This window comes from Capra hircus, chromosome 16 (assembly GCF_001704415.2).
Source record: "Capra hircus breed San Clemente chromosome 16, ASM170441v1, whole genome shotgun sequence".
Classification (NCBI taxonomy): Eukaryota; Metazoa; Chordata; class Mammalia; order Artiodactyla; family Bovidae; genus Capra; species Capra hircus.
The window spans coordinates 9,890,869-9,910,241 of NC_030823.1; positions in this window are offsets into that span (position 1 = coordinate 9,890,869).

Genomic DNA, 19,373 nt, shown 5'->3' on the forward strand with positions numbered 1-19,373 from the left:
TTGGAAAAAAAATACAAATAAAGTGATTAAGCTTTAAAAACTAGTCTTATTCTGTCATAGTTGGACAATGCACTAGTTAGGAGAAGGTGATTCAGAAAGTTTTGGAAATGCAAGCTACTTTTTTTATTATTATAATTTTTTTTTTTTTTTACTTTACAATATTGTGTTGGTTTTGCCACACATCAACATGAATCTGCCATGGCTGTACACATGTTCCCCATCCCAAACCCCCCTCCCACCTCCCCCCCACACCATCCCTCCGGGTTATCCCAGTGCACCAGCCCCAAGCAAGCTACTTTTTTTCAGTGACAACTTTCACAAAAATGTCTGTGAAAAATTTTTTTTTATTTAATCAAAATATTTTTAACTAGTAATACATGAATTGCCTCAGGGGATAGAGAAAAAAGAACTCTGTCATTTTTATTTTATTCATCAAGTATTGAGAGAAACATTTAAAGATCCAGAAAAGAAAACAAAAATCCTTTAAACAAAAATATATCACCATATTTGGTCAAACATGACAATATGGTTTGAACATTAAATATTCTCTTTTTCCCAGAACTTTGAAATCAGGGGCAGCTGATAAGTTTCCTCTAGTCCCTGGGTCATGACGGGTCTTCTGAAACTAGAATGGAGGAAGTTCTATAAAGAAAGATGCCTTATCTTCAAAATTACTTCTTTGAAGATGACTGTCTATTATAAATCTAAAAACTGAATCTTAAATCTAGTCTAATTGGTAACTGATAGTTGAGGAAAATTATATAACTGTTTAATTTATGCTTAAATTCAATTGATTTTTATGCACAATGTTTTTGTATGCTCATTCTCTATTCAGAAACCTCAGAACTATAAAATGCAAGAACTGGAAGGTGTCATGGAGAATATAGAAAACAAAGTCTTCATCGGGAAGATTGAATGTAGCACAGAGTGGGAGGAGAGACTCACCCCAATTCCTACTCTCATAACCAGACAGCCAGGAACCCTGAAACACTGAGAATCACAGGTCTTCTCCCTGGGCAATGATGACTCATCAGAGCAGAAGCACATAACCTCTCCAAGGTCACCTTCCCTCTGAGAAGTAAAAGCAAGAAAGATTGAAGAGCCCATGCAGCTGTGGATTCCCATTTATTTCTTCTATTTTCACCATCTGTGTCATTCCTGCCTTCTACTAGCCAGACTTTGCCCAGAGTCCATAAAAAGAGAACACCCTTGCTCAATTTCTCCAAAGAATGAAGCTTTTTCACCTCCTAGCTAGCTGGGCTACCCTTCCCCTGTGCCTTCTGCACTACCTGGTACCTCCAACTGCAAGGTATTTTGGGAATTCTGCAGGAACATTTCCCCCCATCTGCAGGGTTCACAACCCTAATACAGGAGACATTTAAGTTTATAACTCATTCAAGTATTACTCTTCCACCCTTTCAGAAAATGTTGCTGACACTTAACTCATTTGCTGCTTCCCATTGTTTTTCTCCCTTGGGTAATACCATTTTTGCTTTCTTATCATCTTCATAATGAGGAAATAATGAGGCTTTATTAAGGTACAAAATATGCCCATATATGATAAATTACCACATTTAATATTATTTATCATGAAGAGGAACTAAAGAGCCTCTTTGTGAAGATCAAAGAAGAGAGTGAAAAAGCTGGCTGAAAACTCAACATTCAAAAAACTAAGATCATGGTATCTGGTCCCATTATTTCATAGCAAATAGATGAGGATAAAATGGAAACAGTGACAGACTTTATTTTCTTGGGCTCCAAAATCACTGCAGATGGTGACTGCAGCCATGAAAGTAAAAGACGCTTGCTCCTTGGAAGAAAAGCTATGACAAAACTAGACAGCATATTAAAAAGCAGAGACATCACTTTGCTGACAAAGGTCCATATGGTCAAAGCTCTGGTTTCTCCAGTAGTTGTGTACAGATGTGAGATTTGGACCGTAAAGAAGACTGAACACCAAAGAACTGATGCTTTCAAACTGTGGTACAGGAAAAGACCCCTGAGAGTCCCTTGGACAGCAAGGGGATCAAACGAGTCAATCCTAAATGAAATCAATCCTAAATAGTCACTGGAAGGATTAACGCTGAAGCTGAAGCTCCAATACTTTGGCCACCTGATGTGAAGAGCTGATTCATTGGAAAAGAACCTGATGCTAGGAAAGATTGAGGGAAGGAGGAGAAGGAGGTGACAGAGGATGGGATGGTTGAATGGCATGACCGACTCCATGGATGTGAATTTCAGCAAACTCTGGGAGACAGTGAAGGACAGGGCGCCTGACATGCTGCAGGCCATGGAGTTGAAAAATGTCAGATACGACTTAGCAATTGAGTAACAATATTAAATCGATGTGCATATTTTAAAACCTAGGCAGGCAATTATATGATGACTAGGATTAGAGCTTCATGAAGATTCTGTCTGCTCTGGCCGCCACTGTTTCTTCATCATCTAGAACAGGGCTTGATCAATAACTACTTGTGCATGAATTTATGCACACATATCTATAATATTAGAATCTTCCTGTGTAAAATATTTTCATACTGCTATTCTAAATCATGTTCTTTTTATTGACATGTCATTGCTATTTCAGGTTACTACTGAAACACATGAAAGAGTTAAAAGCTTAGGCAGGCAGGCCAAGGCCCTTTAAGGAGGAGTCCAACATTGCTCAAGCTTTCCTTAAGCCTTGTGCAACAATGTATCTTGCCTGAGAACTGGCCTTTCTTTAGGTCCTGGAACTAATGATCACACAGCACAATGTCTTTTCTCAGACTCTATGTTGATGGTTATAATTGTAACAAACCTTGCCTGGGAACCTGCTTCTCAAGATGTGTGCCGCTGATTACACAGCAACAGTATACCTTGCCCAGAGACGTGTTACCTGCAACCCTTCTCCCTAGCTAATCTTGGATGAGGTTATCTTAGGAGGTATGCCTTGGGAAAGGGTCTGGTGGAACTCTTATACAACCTTGAGGTATTCTTTTTATCTATTATCGGCAGCTAGTTGAGAAGTATATAAGGTCCCACTTAAACTAGTGAAGCAGGTTCTCTTTCTACCCTCTTCTGATGTCCATATCAGAAGCTTTTTCTGTCCTGTTACTTTAAATAAAATTTTTCACGCAAAGCTCCGAGTGACTGAGACCTGTCTTTGGGCCTGGAGTTAAATCTTCTCCTTTGAAGACCAAGAATCCAGCAGCACTGTTCACTATAAGCTATCACACAGATTCATATTATGCCACTGCAGGGGATGTTTGTAAATGTAGACTCATATTATTTTTAAAAGAAAACTTATATAGAAGAAATTAAGCATAAGTGAGAAGATGTGTGTGTATGTGTGTGTGTAGCCTCTGATTTAAATGAACAACATTTTATGTTCATCATTAGCAGTTAAGCTCAAGGAATTTTGACCATATATAAAATCAGTCCCAAAGATAGAAAACTTGAGCGACACTTGCGCTTTGATATAAAAATGTAGGCTTTACCTTGAGTTGTATAGTGCACCTTCATTCTGTGGCAGGTAACCACCACATTTAATTTGGAAAAGATCTTCTTACACTGTGATTACATGGACCCAGTCTATTATATAAAATACACCCAACATAAAATTCAATAGGGAAACTTTAGAAAGAATGTTGCCACATTTGAGAAACATCTTTCATTTCACTCAACATCTTTCATTTTTGGTAAGGTAAGGTAAGGTGAAGTCGCTCAGTCGTTTCTGACTCTTTGCGACCCCGTGGACTGTAACCGACTAGGCTTCTCTGTCCATGGGATTCTCCAGGCAAGAATACTGGAGTGGATTGCCATTTCCTTCTAAAGGTTAAAATAATCTGGGAATCATTATAGTCATTCTTTCTAAAAATTTTAATTTACTAGAGTGATGCAGTACAGTTAACTGCAGACTAATTCTTTCATTTTTGAATTTTCTTTACCTAACTCCCAACTTTCCTTATCTTTTATTTCTCTTCTGTCTTTTTCCCTGTATGTTTTATCCCCTTCTTATCTCCCTGTATGTTTTAATATTTCTCAGTTTTTTCTTTTCTTCTGTGTTTTTCAATGTCATCTCCCATAATCATTTTCTTCTGAAAAATCAGATTATATAGGCAAGCCTGAAATTGATGTTCCAAAAAATTATACTCCTCTTGCCTTTTGTATGCACGCATGCATGATCAGTCGCTTCAGTCATGTCCAACTCTTTGTGACCCCCATGGACATTAGCCTTCCAGGTGCCTCTATCCTTGGGATTTCCTGGCCAGACTGCTGGAGTGAGTTACCATTTCCTCCTCCCAGGGATCTTACCGACCCAAACCAGGGATCAAACCTGCGTCTCTTGAGGCTCCTACACTGCGCCATCTGGGAAGGCCCTGTCTTTTGTATACAATGCATAATTTGTTGAAGGTATACTAACTGAGTTGGAAAAGGTACTATTCAAATAAAGCTGGGGTAATCTGAGGTTAAACACCATGAGAAAATGAAGAGAATGGAAGTGGGGAGAGAGAAAGGCAAGGATAGAGACAGAATAGGAGGGAGGCATTTAGGAAATTAGAAATGTATCGAAGAAGAATTGAGAGGAAACTATAATGAAATATATGTGATTAATTATAATGCCACTGATACTGCACCATATGGTCATCTGTTAGGAGGAACAAACAACGGAAAATTGCATCTTTCTCTCTCTCACTCTTCACACATAATCACACATATACATTCTCTGTCCCCCCTTCCCCTCTGAGTATGTATGCGTGTGTATTTATATCATAAAGGTAAAGATTGTGGGTTGCTGCTGCCGCTGCTAAATCACTTCAGTCGTGTCCGACTCTTCATGACCCCATGGACTGCAGCCCACCAGGCTCCTCCGTCCATGGGATTTTCCAGGCAAGAGTACTGGAGTGGGTTGCCATTATTTACCCCTGAAGATTTAATTTGAAATTTGGTTCAGCTATTGATTACATGAGTGAGTCTTGAGCAAAGTATTAATCTCTCTCTGTTTCAGCTCTCCTTTCCACAATGAGGACACTAGTACTTGCTTCTCAGGTTATTTTCACAGTATTTAAATAATGTCATATCTATTTACTGATTTGGCATGGATCCTAGTAAACATTCGGTTGTGGCAAAAACAGCTAGCAAAATCCATGTTCTCTCTTCCTTAAGACCACAAACACTATCCACCTTTGGAGATAACAGAGCCATGGGGGGACGACTGTGACTAGATGTGAGCAAAAGTGATGTGTACCATTCTGGCCAATAAATACTTTTCACGTTTCATTCTCAATGCTCTTCCTCCTTCAGTTTGTGATAAAGCTTGACCTTAGAAGCCTATGTCCATTTTTCTCTGCCCTTCGAAATGTATGTAAATCTCCCAGCCTCCTTCCACCTTTATGACTCAGAACAGATCTTTCTCAAGGACCTAAGAACCTTATCTTTGAAATATAAAGATAGAAAGAGATGATATTCTTGTCTCTCAGTCCCTGTGGGAGGGAGGAAGCCTTACTTCAATGGATGGCCAATGAGCAAACACAGATAGTCTAATCTCAGAGGAAAACGTTTGTAAACACAGGAATAAGTGATCACCACACACACACCCCCAAAAAAAAGTCCTCCAGCACTTTCTCATTAGACCACTCCAGTGCCTAAAATCTTCCCAACCATTTGATTCAGTCAAATTCAACCTCTCTCCCTTCCTGAAATAGTCTTGAATAAAATCTTCCTCACTGGTTAACTTTGATGTGGTTTTACTTTGCCAACCCCACCCAACCACTTTTCATTATTAGATGAGTAACAACGTATATGGCTTTGGAATTATTATAAATATGATTGTTTGAATTTATAAATGCTTAATATTCTTTTGTCATTAAAACAATGGAAGTCTATGTGTGATACAGAAGCTGGAAACATGAATTGGGGTGCTATAATAAGAGAAGCCTGGAAAACATAGGCACAGCCATTGAATGGGTTGAGAGGCAACAGTTAAAAGGTCAGGGCTTATAAGAAAATACATTCCAAGGCTGAAAGGCTGGAGAGCCCTGATAAGATGTATCAAAACATTAGGTAAACTCTGGTAACTCTGAACACAAACCAATTGCTTTTGGAGGCAGTGAGAGCTACAACATTATATGTTTGGTTTCTCACTCCTTATATTTGAGTATTACAATAAAGAATGAGCTCAGGAAAGAGCTTCTGGTTTGAGAGCATAAATGCAAGTGAATAGAGTCCAAGATTTGGGGATCTTTCAGAATTGAAAAGTAAATTGCTTCTGTGGCTCAAGAATAGGAAATAAGACTGAAACAGTATTTGGTTGAGAAAAATCCCTGTGATTTTATGGTTTATCAGAGGAATGCACTCCTCAGGCAGAGTCTATTATTCAAATAGCCTCAACCACCAATTAATGGAGAAAAAGGAATCAAATGACACAAGAAAAAATAAATGAAATAAGAAAAGGAAGGAAGGTAAAAGGAAAGGAGGGAAGGACAGAGGGAGGGAGGGAGGCAGGGAAAATTCCATTGTGCCTAAAATACTGTATATTATTGGAGCATTGTTGTTTGTTTAGTCACTAAGTCATGTCCAACTCTTTGCAATCCCATGGACTTTGCAAGTCCACCAGCCTCCTCTGTCCATGGGATTTTTCAGTAAAGAATACTGAAATGGGTTGCCATTTCTTTCTCCAGGGAATCTTTCTGACTCAGGGATCAAACCTAAAGCTATTGCAATGGCAGATAGATCCTTTACCAATAAGCCACCAGGGATTATTGGTGTTTAAGTCCCAGAAGTTCTATACCAACATTGGGCAAATCATGTGGGCGTGTTGATAAGAGCATCAGGAAAGGTTTTCATGTTCTTGCATGCAGTGGGGTCTAGAGAAGGGCCCTGGGCTTTTGATCTAAATTCATGTCCTTGCTGTGCTTTCTGTCCTTCAGGAATTCACTTAATTGTCTTTGACTCAATTTTGTATTTGTAATAAATGTTAGAATTGATCACTTATGCTTCTTTTACCTGATTCTTGTATGTTCAAATATAGTTTGATAATGATCACAAGAAATATAAATAAACTCTTAGATAGGAACTCAGATATTATGGTTAATTACTTTAATTCAGTTCACTTGAAAATTAAAGGCTCTCTGCTCCACACCAGGGCACATGGGCCATCTGAGAAAGTGCATCAACCCACACAGCATGTCCAGCTCCATCTAGAGCTAAGGGAGTAAGACGTGCACAGATTTGTAGGCATCTAAGTGAAAGAGGAGAGTGAAAAAGTTGGCTTAAAGCTCAACATTCAGAAAACGAAGATCATGGCATCTGGTCCCATCACTTCATGGGAAATAGATGGAGAAACAGTGGAAACAGTGTCAGACTTTATTTTTTTGGCTCCAAAATCACTGCAGATGGTGACTGCAGTCATGAAATTAAAAGACGCTTACTCCTTGGAAGGAAAGTTATGACCAACCTAGATAGCATATTCACAAGCAGAGACATTACTTTGCCAACAAAGGTCCAACATAGTTAAGGCTATGGTTTTTCCAGTGGTCATGTATGGATGTGAGAGTTGGACTGTGAAGAAAGCTGAGCACCAAAGAATTGATGTTTTTGAACTGTGATGTTGGAGAAGACTGTTGAGAGTCCCTTGGACTACAAGGAGATCCAACCAGTCCATCCTACAGGAGATCAGCCCTGGGTGTTATTTGGAAGGAATGATGCTAAAGCTGAAGCTCCAGTACTTTGTCCACCTCATGCGAAGAGTTGACTCACTGGAAAAGACTCTGCTGCTGGGAGGGATTGGGGGCAGGAGGAAAAGGGGATGACAGAGCATGAGATGGCTGGAAGGCATCACAGAATTGATGGACGTGAGTTTGAGTGAACTCCAGGAGTTGGTGATGGACAGGGAGGCCTGGCATGCTGTGATTCATGGGGTCGCAAAGAGTCGGACACGACTGAGCGACTGAACTGAACTGAACTGAACTGAAATAAGCATAGTCTATGCTATTAGAAAATCTTTAGGATATTTTTAGAACAGAATGCTATAGTAAAATATTGTCCCGTTTTTGAAGAAACCAGTAAGAACAAATAGTATTTCTTTGTTCATTATAGCTTGATATTTGTGTAGACTTTAGCAACTGATTGGAGTAGTGCAGAATTTCAAAGGGCATCAATCTAGTTTCCTCCTATAGTTGAGTGGCTTAGATATTAATAAGGATATACATACTAATGATGATGAACCAGCTGTCCATGGAAAAGCTGATTTAGAGAGTATTCAGTTTTATCATTCTGACAGCTCACAAGGGAAAACATATCGTATTCATTCCTTTTCCTTGTGCTATAGTCAAATTAGAATTTCATTTAAAGATAAGAAGCCAATATCATAGCATTTTACATTCTCATCTTTACGACCTACTTATTTTTAATACTGGCTGTTAAGAGATGGGCGTTCTTCAATGTCAGATGGGAGTGGTTTTATTTCTGTCTATATTTTCTGTTTCAGTGATTTTCTGAAATAAAGATTTCTTCCCTTTTTCTCAAACATACTTCCTTTAATAAAGGAGATCATCTTGATTTTTTTTAAATTTAAATATATTTGGGGAAGGAGAATCTCTTTTGACATTTTCTTATGTCTTATTTAGTATGACTACTATATTTAAAGCTTCACTTAATAGTGCGTCATTCATTTCTAATTAGAGGTTGATTATTAGAAACAGATAACAGTAATATATATGCCTCTGTGTATAATATTTCAAATGATGATAATAATTTGATCAAAAGCACTAATTATTAATCCAACTTTTTAATGGCCTCTTTGATTGGCAACTGAACTAAAAGGCGTTAGAAATTAGCAGACTGTATCAGGGAACAGAGATCAGGGAAAAAGAGAAATAAACCAAGTTAAAATTTCATGTATTAATTTTCTTTGGAAAATGCAATAGCATTAGCACTAGTGTTCCTTGTAACAAGGGCCACATACCACTGTGGATTTTATGCAGAGCTAATAACTTCTGAGTCATTTGCACTGTTCACTCTTTTTTTAACAGGGTACAATGCTCTCGAGTTACCCAAGAGCCTGTATTCCTTTCTTAATGCGGCCTCTGCCCACTCCAACCTGTTCTGCAAAGCACCCATGTGAAGTGAAGTCGCTCAGTCGTGTCCAACTCTTTGCGACCCCATGGACTGTAGCCTACCAAGCTCCTCTGTCCATGGGATTTTCCAGGCAATAGTACTGGAGTGGATTGCCATTTCCTTCTCCAGGGGCTCTTCCCGACTCAGGGATCAAACCCGGGTTTCCTGCATTGTAGACAGACGCTTTACCATCTGAGCCACCAGGGAAATGCAAAGCACCCATGGACCTACACTATTAATGTCTTACGGTGCCGACACAGGGTTTACTGAGCAAAACTCACAGGCAGAGGAGTGGAACACACGTGGTCCCCTGAGCACTCTCCTTACAGCCCAGGCTGGACACACAGCATTGTAGCTGGCAATCCTCTACAGAGAGGTCCTGAACTTGTAACAGTCTATGTATTTACAGGAATAGATGTGGAGGTAGGAAGCAGCAGGGCAGGGGTGGTGTTGAATATTTATAGTCCAAAGTAACTATAGAAAATGGCCTTGTTCAAAAGATGGCGTCATTCCGCGCATGCGTGCTCGGTCGCTTCAGGCATGTCTGACTCTGTGCAACAGTACAGATTATAGCCTGCCAGGCTGCTGTGTCCATGGGATTCTCCAAGGCACGAATACTGAAGTGGGTTGCCATACCCTCCTCCAAGGGATCTTCCCAAGCCAGGGATCAAACCCATGGCGTCTCCTGCCTCACAGGCGAATTGCTGACCACTGAGCCACCCGGGAAGCCTGGAGTAAGAACACCATCAGCTATTCCAGTGACTGGAATTAGCCTAGGGATTTTGCTGAGCTAATTCATCTGCTGAGCTACCCCTAGGCTCAACCAGCAAAATGGGGAGGAGACCAGCCTCTAGCACCATTCAGATTGGTCTTCCTACACCCTCCTGAATACTTTCCTACCTTGTCCACTAACTATTTCTCAGGGCTCTGATGTCTGCTAAAGTCACAAGTCAAGGATTGCCATTATATTAAAATGCTGTGACGTTATTTCTTATGCAGGTAAATGCAGTAATCATAACTGTAATGATAGCACTCATAATGATAATAAAATGATGTTTATTAAATCTTTACTCTGTGCCAAGCTCTATGCTAAGCACTTTAAAGGCATTAAGTCATTTGATATAATCCTTTCAAGAATGTCATGGAATAAATATTATTATTAAACAGCAACAACATATTTGGATTTTAAAAGGGTACTTAGGAAACTATACCTTCACCTAAAGAACTGAATTTAAAAAGAAGAATTTAAACACTGTCACATTCTGGATTGGAAAGACATTTGAGAGGGATCTATATCTTTTAGCTTTACTGAACTCATAACCAATTCTGATTACATATACTCCTATGAAAAGGCACAGATCAGCTTGCTTTCCAGAAATATCCTAAAATATCTAGAAATAAAGGTGCGAAGAACAGATTTCTGTGCACTGGAGATTAAACGGAGATGGCAGCCCTCATAAATTAACCACAGCCCATTTAAGCATATTTCCCTCTGTAGGGAAAGCACAAAACAATATAAAATAAGGATTCTCTTCAATTTCTAGAAGCTCTGTCTTCTGAAAATGCATAATTCATGCATCCATCAGGTCACTGTCTTGTCAGCATCACAAAGGGAAATGGGAAGGAAGGACCATTTTCATACTAATCAGTCAAAGAATATTTACACTGCGGCCAACTCCTGTTCCTTAAATGTGCACAATTGCTTCAAAAGCCTAAATGTCTTGTGAGTTATTAAAGCAACTAGAGTTGGAGCATTGGCATTTAAAGCAGACTGTAAAAAATTACCATTCAATTTCCTTTACCCTTTTCTTCCTATTAGTTCCCCATTTAACAATCTGAGGTCTCTCTAATAGGCCACCGATTCCTGTATTCTTTTGCCACTTTTGCAGTAATCGCTTTGGAATCTTGGAGCTGAGAGCAGTCACCCTCATTTGCCCTTTTCTTATCCAGCAACAGATCACTACTTAATCCCCATCTATTTTAAAAAGGAGTGCGCCAAGTTGTTTTAGGAGGAAGAAAAGAATACTAAATACTCTAATTGCCCTAAAAGTGCTGTTTCCATTGTCAGGTTCACCTTAGAAGTACAGGAGAGACCTTAAAGGCTTGGGCTGTGATGGATACTGCCTTGTGAACAAAGAGCTATTCAGCAACTGCCCCAGGTTTTCATGCGAACACAAAACAGTGGGTCACACACAGCAAATAGCAAGAGTTAAGAACAGAAACCCTGGTACTTCTCATCTCTCTGAGCTGCCAATTCAAAGATACATAAATCCATGATACAGACCTATTCAGGCTGCTAAGCATCTCTTTTTGTTTTGTTCTGTTAGCACTAGGAGGTGTTCTTTTTGCTGCCTAGTTTCATTTATCCTCTGTGATTCAGAGAACAGAACTCCTCCCAGTTGCTTTGGAAAATGATGCCATAGCTTAATAGATGTCACGAGCACAGAAGAACTCTCATAATGTTGTGAATAAATTTTTCTTTTCTTAATTGCATACCATTATTCCTAATTATGTTTACGGGTATGGTGCTAAGTAATTACGCTCCCTTCTTCCTGTTAACACCCTTCAGATATTCGTAGCAGTTGTGTCCCTCATTAATTTTAACTGAGAAGGCTATGTATATTTAATTTTGCATTATTTTCCAGATTTGGGTCAAATTTTCCTCTTTTTTCAAGTTGTTTTGCTCTTCTGTACACAAAGTGCTCCTGTATATCTTACAGAAATGTGGTTTTCACACCTTCTGATCCCTCTGGCCCCTAATCTTAAAAGTGATTGACATTTTTCATTTTTCACTGTTTTACCTGATCTCTAGCAAAACCCTGCCTTCGTCTTCACAGTTGTGCTATAATCTATCTATCCTAGACTGACACATTACATTGTTTTATAATACAAGGCAATAAAACTAGGTCGTGTTAACAACCTGCCTTAGTCTGTTTGGGCTACTCTAACAAAATACCATACACTGGGTGGCTTATAAACCACAGAAATTTCCTTCTCATGGTTCCAGAGGCTGAAAGTCTATGGTGAAGGCATCTGGAAGACTGGGGTCCAGTAAGAAGTTGCTTCTGGATTCATAGATGGCTCTTCTCACTCTCCCCACACAGCAGATGAGCTCAGGATGAGCTTGGGTCCGGGGACTAATCCCACTCATGACTTCATCACCTCCCAAAGGCTCCACCCCCTAATACCATCACATAGGAGATTATGCTTCAACTTATGAATTCAGGGGGGCGGGGGAGGGACACAAAGTTAGCCTACAGCACAACCTTTTCAGAAAATTGCCTCTGAAACTCTCAACCCCTATCCAGGTACATGTTGTGATGCTCTGGGTCCTTTCAGCTCTCCTACCTTTGGTTCCAATCCAAGGTGGAGATATGGCATCCCTTCTGGCGTGACTTCAGACCACCTGGATGCAGCTATGGTCTTAGAGTGCTGATATCATGCCCAAGCTTCTAGCCTCTCACCTCCAGCCCAAGGTTTCTTTGTTGGTGCTCAAGCTAACACACCACAGGAGACCTGCTTGCTATTTGTACGATGTATGGGGTGGAGGGTACATGAGTTAGTGCTTCATACCTAAACCTGAAGGGCAGGAGCTGGCAAATAACTCATCTCCTCTCCATACCTCACACACGTCCCCTGCCTCTCGGGCTGAAAAGCAGGTTGTTTCACTCAGTGCAGCCCAGCTCAGTAACACACCTTCGCTTGGCTCACTGTCACTCACCCCTGCTTCCCTGATGAAATCTCTTTTAAAATATCAGCATATAACCCTTGGCTTTAGGCTCTACTTTCAGGTAAGCCAAGGCTAAGACAAATAATCTGCCATCCATCATAAGACTAATTTGGCAAAAATGGATCAATTGTACCCCCTCTACCTGCATTTCATATCTTCCTTTAATCAATTCATTCAAAAATATGGAATGTAAAAGGGAAACATCAATTGAAAATGCAAAGAGAATAAACACTATGAAGAAAGAGGAGAAAGAGAGGGAGATGAAATTCATGGCACAATTCTGTACTCAGAACAATTCGTTTGTTATTTTAATTCTCACAACAATCCTATGAAATAGATATGGAATTTGGTCTTTTAGCCACATGCTTAGTGTTAGTTGTTCAGTCATGTCTGACTCTGCAATCCCATGTAATGTATGTAGCCTGCCAGGCTTCTCTCGCTATTGGAATTCTCCAGGCAAGACTACTGGAATGGGCAGCCATTCTCTTTTGCAGGAGATTTTTCCTGACCCAGGAATCGAACCCTGGTGTTCTGCAATGCCAGGCAGATTCTTTACCACTGAGCCACCTGGGAAGTCCTTAAGAGTCAAGGACATACCAAAAATGAGAATGTTTAGAAGGTTTAAATATTGAGGTATATGGCAGACTCACTCCCTTCTGTTCATGAAAATACATTTCTAATAGAAAATACTTACAATTTGTGTTAATTATCTTTGCTACATAGCAAATAATTCCAAAAGGTAATGGGTTAGACCACATATGTATAATCTCATGGCAGTTATAGGGCAGGACCTCAGCATAGCTGGGCTGAGTCTTCTGTTGCAGAATCTCTCAATCAAAGTGTCAGCCAGGCTGTAGTCATCTTAGATTCAGCTAGGGAAGGGTCTGCTTCTAAATTTACATCACCATTGTCATAGTTCTGTTGCCAATGGGCTGTTGAACTGAGGGTTTCAGCTCCTCACTGACTGTTGTCTAGAAGCTGCCCTCGGGTCCTTGCCCCCTGAGCCTCTCCAACATGTCAGCAGCTTTATTGATGTGTGCAAGCTGAGGAGGCAATGGGAGATCATGCTTGCAAGATGGAAGTCACAATCTTGTGTAACGTAATCATGGAAGTGACGTCCACCTACGCCACTGTATTCTTGTTGTTTCATTGCATCCGACTCCTTGCAACACCGTGGACTGCAACATGTCAGGCTTCCCTGTCCTTCACTGTCTCTCAGAGTTTGCTCAAACTCATGTCCGTTGAGACGATGATGCCATCCAACCATCTCATCTTCTTTCACCCCTTCTCCTCCTGCCCTAAATCTTTCCCAGCATCAGGGTCTTTTCTAGCACTCTGGCTAGAAACAAGTTACTCAAGAGGAAGTGATCGCACAAGGCCATGAAAACTTAGGAAGGCAGGAACCACTGGAGCCATCTTAGAAGCAGTCTCACCAAACAACTCAATTTAGTAAATGAGACATACAGTAAAAACAAAATAAAACAAAAAAACTGAGATAGGTCTAAGGTACAAATTATAGATGATAAGCTTTAATGCCTCACATGCCTAATAAGTTGTGGTCAATTTTTTTGAGGCCATAACTTCTCTTCCCACCAAACCATGGCACTATTTTACAGGCAGAGCAGGCCCATTGTGCAAGCTGCTAGAGAAAGCTATAAAGGAAGGATTAGGTCCTTGATCACAGGTTGGAAAGTTTGGATTTGATTCAACTTAGGCATTTGGCAGTGCCTGTGAATTCTTTGGCTTAAAGTTGGTATATTCTCAATGAATCTATGTGAAGACTGCTTGCAAAAATTGCTCTAAGTCTCCACATCCTTGCTGTAACTACATGCTTTGCAATATGGCTTTGCTGCTTTACCTGTCCTGAGGTGGAGCCTTGGAATATGGGCTAGTTTTTATCCTGTTATAGCCAATGAAATGCAAAAGAAGTGACAGCAAGCTTGTTCTGAGATGAACCTCAAGCCTCAGAGTTCCACACTTCTACTGTCTTTCCTGAAACCCTGACTCCTCCATGAGAATAAAGACAAGTAAGCCTGATAAAGAATGGAAGGCCACATTGAACAGAGCCACATCAGTCAGACACCCCAGGTGAGATGTGTTATGTGTGACCAAGCCTAGAAATGACAGACAAAGTACCTTGCTGACCCTCCACTGATCAAAGACCTAAGGGTGAATGTTTCCCAGAGCAGCCCAGATCACTAGAAAAAATCTGGTCAACTGGTAGAATCATGAGAAACAATAGGTAGTTTTAATTTTAAGCCACTGGGAGACTTCTTCAGTAGTAATATTGAAATGACAATCAGTAGTTAGTTATAGTGGAGAAGGCAATGACACCCCGCTCCAGTACTCTTGCCTGGAAAATCCCATGGACGGAGGAGCCTGGTGGGCTGTAGTCCATGGGGTTGCACAGAGTCGGACACGACTGAAGCGACTTAGCAGCAGTAGCAGCAGTTAATTATATAGAAGGTCAATTTAGGAAAGAAAAACTGAATCCATGCCATTGTTAGAAAAGTAACATGGTAAAGTGAGGCCCTGAGCTACAATAGTAGCAGTTAGGGAGACATTCCAAAGTTCAAGAGGCCATATTTAAATAATACTCCTTGAAATGATGATCAGATGCCATTGAGTGTTTGAAGGGACCAGAAACTTACAATCTAACAGAAAATCTTCCTGAAGACAATTCAGAGAGATTATCTTACTCTCAGTCTCACTTTATATTTTTAAATATATAATTATATACACTAAAAATGATAGTATTTTAGTAGAAAGTGAAGTCGCTCAGTTGTGTCTGACATTTTTGCGACCCCAAGGACTGTAGCCTACAAGGCTTCTCCATCCATGGGATTTTCCAGGCAAGAGTGTTGGAGTGGGTTGCCATTTCCTTCTCCAGAGGATCTTACCAACCCAGGGATCAAACCCTGGTCTCCCATATTGTAGGCAGACACCTTACCGTCTGAGCCACCAGGGAAGTCACATAGAAGCCATTTTAAAGCAAAATCACAAAACTAGACACATTTTGCTTATAGTTTGTAAGGAGAATCTGTGATTCATAGGAAGGGCACCCATACTAGGTATGTGACTGCTCTGTTTTCATACAGTAAGACTCTTAAATGAAAAAATAGATACACATGTATGTATAAATGAACCACTTTGCTGTACATCTGAAACATACAACATTGTTAATCAACTATACCCCAATATAAATTAAAAATTAGAAAAAGGAAGATGATACTGTCCAACATGCATTTAAAAAACAAAGTGGTCCTAGGATTAGTGTCAAATGCATAAGGATCATTTAATCCAATAGGTTTTGGTTAAATAGATTCCCTGGAAGATATTCCTCAGTGAATCTGAGGACTTCCATTGGCTAACTTTTCTGACCTTTACTCTAAAGGTTAGTTCTTTCTTAAATGTAACCAAAATCCATCTCCTCATGGCTTCCATTCCTTGGTTATTGCTTTACCCCTCAGAGATACAGCACAATGATTAGAATTCCTCTTCTCTGTACAAAAAGTGCAGACCTCCAAAGTATTCTCTTTATTAAAACAAACAAACAAATACATTTTATTTTGTATTGGGGTATAGCTGATTAATGGTTTTGTGACAGTTTTAGGTGAACAGCAAAGGGACTCAGCCACACACATACATGTATCCATTCTTCCCCAAACTCCCCTCCCATCCAGGCTGCCATATAACATTGAGCAGAGTTCTATATGCTACACAGTAGGTCCTTGTTGGTTATTCATTTTATTTATTTTTCCCCTTTTTATGTTTAAATTATGAAAGTATGATTACACATTTACAGGAGACTTTGACTTAGAAAATATAGAACAAAGTATCCCATTATATATTACAATTATTTTTTAAAGTGTAAAAACTAAGATTTTGAGTTTCAATATCAAACTTTCAAAATTAATAGAATAAATATACAGAAAAGTAGAAGGCTACAGTAGACCTGAAAAGCACTATGAACTAATTCAACATAATTAAGATTTATACAGTTTTCACACAACAGTAAGGTAAAAATTGAAAAGATTAAAAACCTACAACCTTACCTCCTTCCTTATCTCCCATGTGATCAGTTCTCAATCTCCAAAATATACACATGAATTTTCCACAAACTCAAAAATAAGCCAAATAATAAATTCAAACCAACACAAAAGTAAATCAAAAAAATTTTAATGTCATATATATAACTCATGGCAATCGTCCAGTTCAAGCTGAACTTAAGGTAACTAAAACTCCACGCCATTTTAATATGTGCCCTTCATTCTCTGTCTCCCACCTATCTGTTCAACTTGTACAGTATCTAAACATTATGTTCATATTATATACAATATAATATATTAATATATATTATATATTATAATATGTATTATACATATAAGTATAATAACATATATAATAATATAAGTATAATAATATATATATTATTTGTACTTGGAAACTAGATTAGATACAGAGTTGCCTTTATATAAATTTACTATGTGTGCAACTATGTGTGCAACCATGCACACACACACACACATATACACACACACACATACACATAACACATACATATAATTTTATTTCTGTAAAATTAGGTCCCACGTGCCAACTGGTCCATGCTATCACTCTCTCCTTGCTTCTGAGTAATCACAAATTTTGAGAATGCCCAAGCCACTGAACAGAGGTGAACAAGTACAAAGAGTATGAAGGAGGTTTTATATGAAGTCTCCAGGCTGGCACTGATTCATGGGTGAGCGCTTGTGGAACAGTTTATCACCTATTATGAAACCACCTGAGTGTGCTGTCGTTCTTCCCATTTATCTCAATCTCCTCCTCGACCATGTTACGCTAGAGCTGATACAAACCGAGTGGATAACACTTCTGTGACCGATCAGCTTTTGTACAATATGAAAAAGCATTATAACGACAAGGTTTGGTTTTATTCTTTATCTGTAATATAAAAGCTAAAACTCAATAAGCTGTTACAACAACTGTGCAACTTTGAATATTAAAATCTCTTTTAATCATTAATACGTGAAATTTTTGTTGATGCTTGTCACATATATATTTTTTCAAGTGGATTTATATTAAATTACTAATCCTATGAACACATAATGATCTTACCTCTCTTTACCTTGTTACATGATTCCTACTATGCTGAGAAACTTTCCTATTGTTAATATTCTAACCCTGTGTTCATTGATGTCACTTTTTTTTTCAGAATCACATCATTTGTAGATGGGATAGATGTGAGCAGAAAGAGCTCTTTGAGGGACCAGATTAATCACTCACAATCCTTAGATAAAATAAAAAGCAAAATGATGAGAATTTCTTTGTGTGAGTTTTAATATAATGAAAGTCAACTCAAATCAGCAGATATTTACTGAATGCCTATATCTCAATGTGGTGAGTCAGGAACTGTGGCAAATATTAAATATATAAAGTGCTATTTTGTGAGAAAAGAGATATCTAATCACATGAAGAGAGAAAAAGACCAAAATATTTAAATAACAGCACCAGACAATTATAAAAGAGATGTCACAAGACAGAACATGATTCATTGCCAGATGAATTATTCAGACAATAAATTCTATAAGAGTTCAGGAGAGGGTGGGACTACTTCAGACTGGGGTGATCAGGTCTGTGAAGATAGATGTGAGCTGGGATGAAAGTTGGATAAATGGATAAACTTCAGAGGACAAAGGAGAGAGAGCTTTGAGAATCTGGCCCAGCCTCAGCAAAAGTATTTGCTGGAATGGATGGAGTGTCTAGTCAAACTTTTTTGGAAAGTCTTTTAGAAACTGTCACAAAGAAAGAGGAGTAGTCAGTAAGCTCTTGGAGGAGATAGTGATATATTTTTGGAAAGAAGATTGAGAAAGCTATTTGAAGAGAGGTGATGATTTGTGAAATGGCTTGGAATGGGAGCAGGCAGGAAACACAAACTGTGGTAAGTAGGTAATCTTGTCAGCCATACAATTTGCCACAATGGTATATTTAGAGAAACCTGAATAGGAGGACAGTGTTGCCAATATGTGATCAAATTGGCTGATATTTGAATTCAGATGATGCTATACTGGACACGGCATATCCAGAGCTCACCTCTACAATGTACGTGACCTTAAATTCTTGCCATATACCTTCTCTCATGTTGCCCAGGTCACCCAGCATTCAAACTCCAGCGCTTCCTCTGGGGCCACTGTGTTGCTTTTCCCCTTTCCTGATTTTCCATTCTCTCCAAATCCTTTGAGACTTAATCCAGCCTTTCTTCTGTTTTACCCTTCTATTTTCTTAGCATTTGTGTCCATATCACAAATGCAGCATGTATCCCAGGGAAATGTATACTCTGATAAACCATTTGGTTATGTGTTTATATACACATAAACATCTGGAACATACACATACATGTAAGTATATATGTAAGCATACATGTACCTATGTATGCAACATACATATACATAACCAGTCACTTAGGTTTTATACCTCTTATAAGTCTTATGTTTTATCTCTTTACATATATGTATATCACCTAACAAAGTGTCTTTACTAACACATA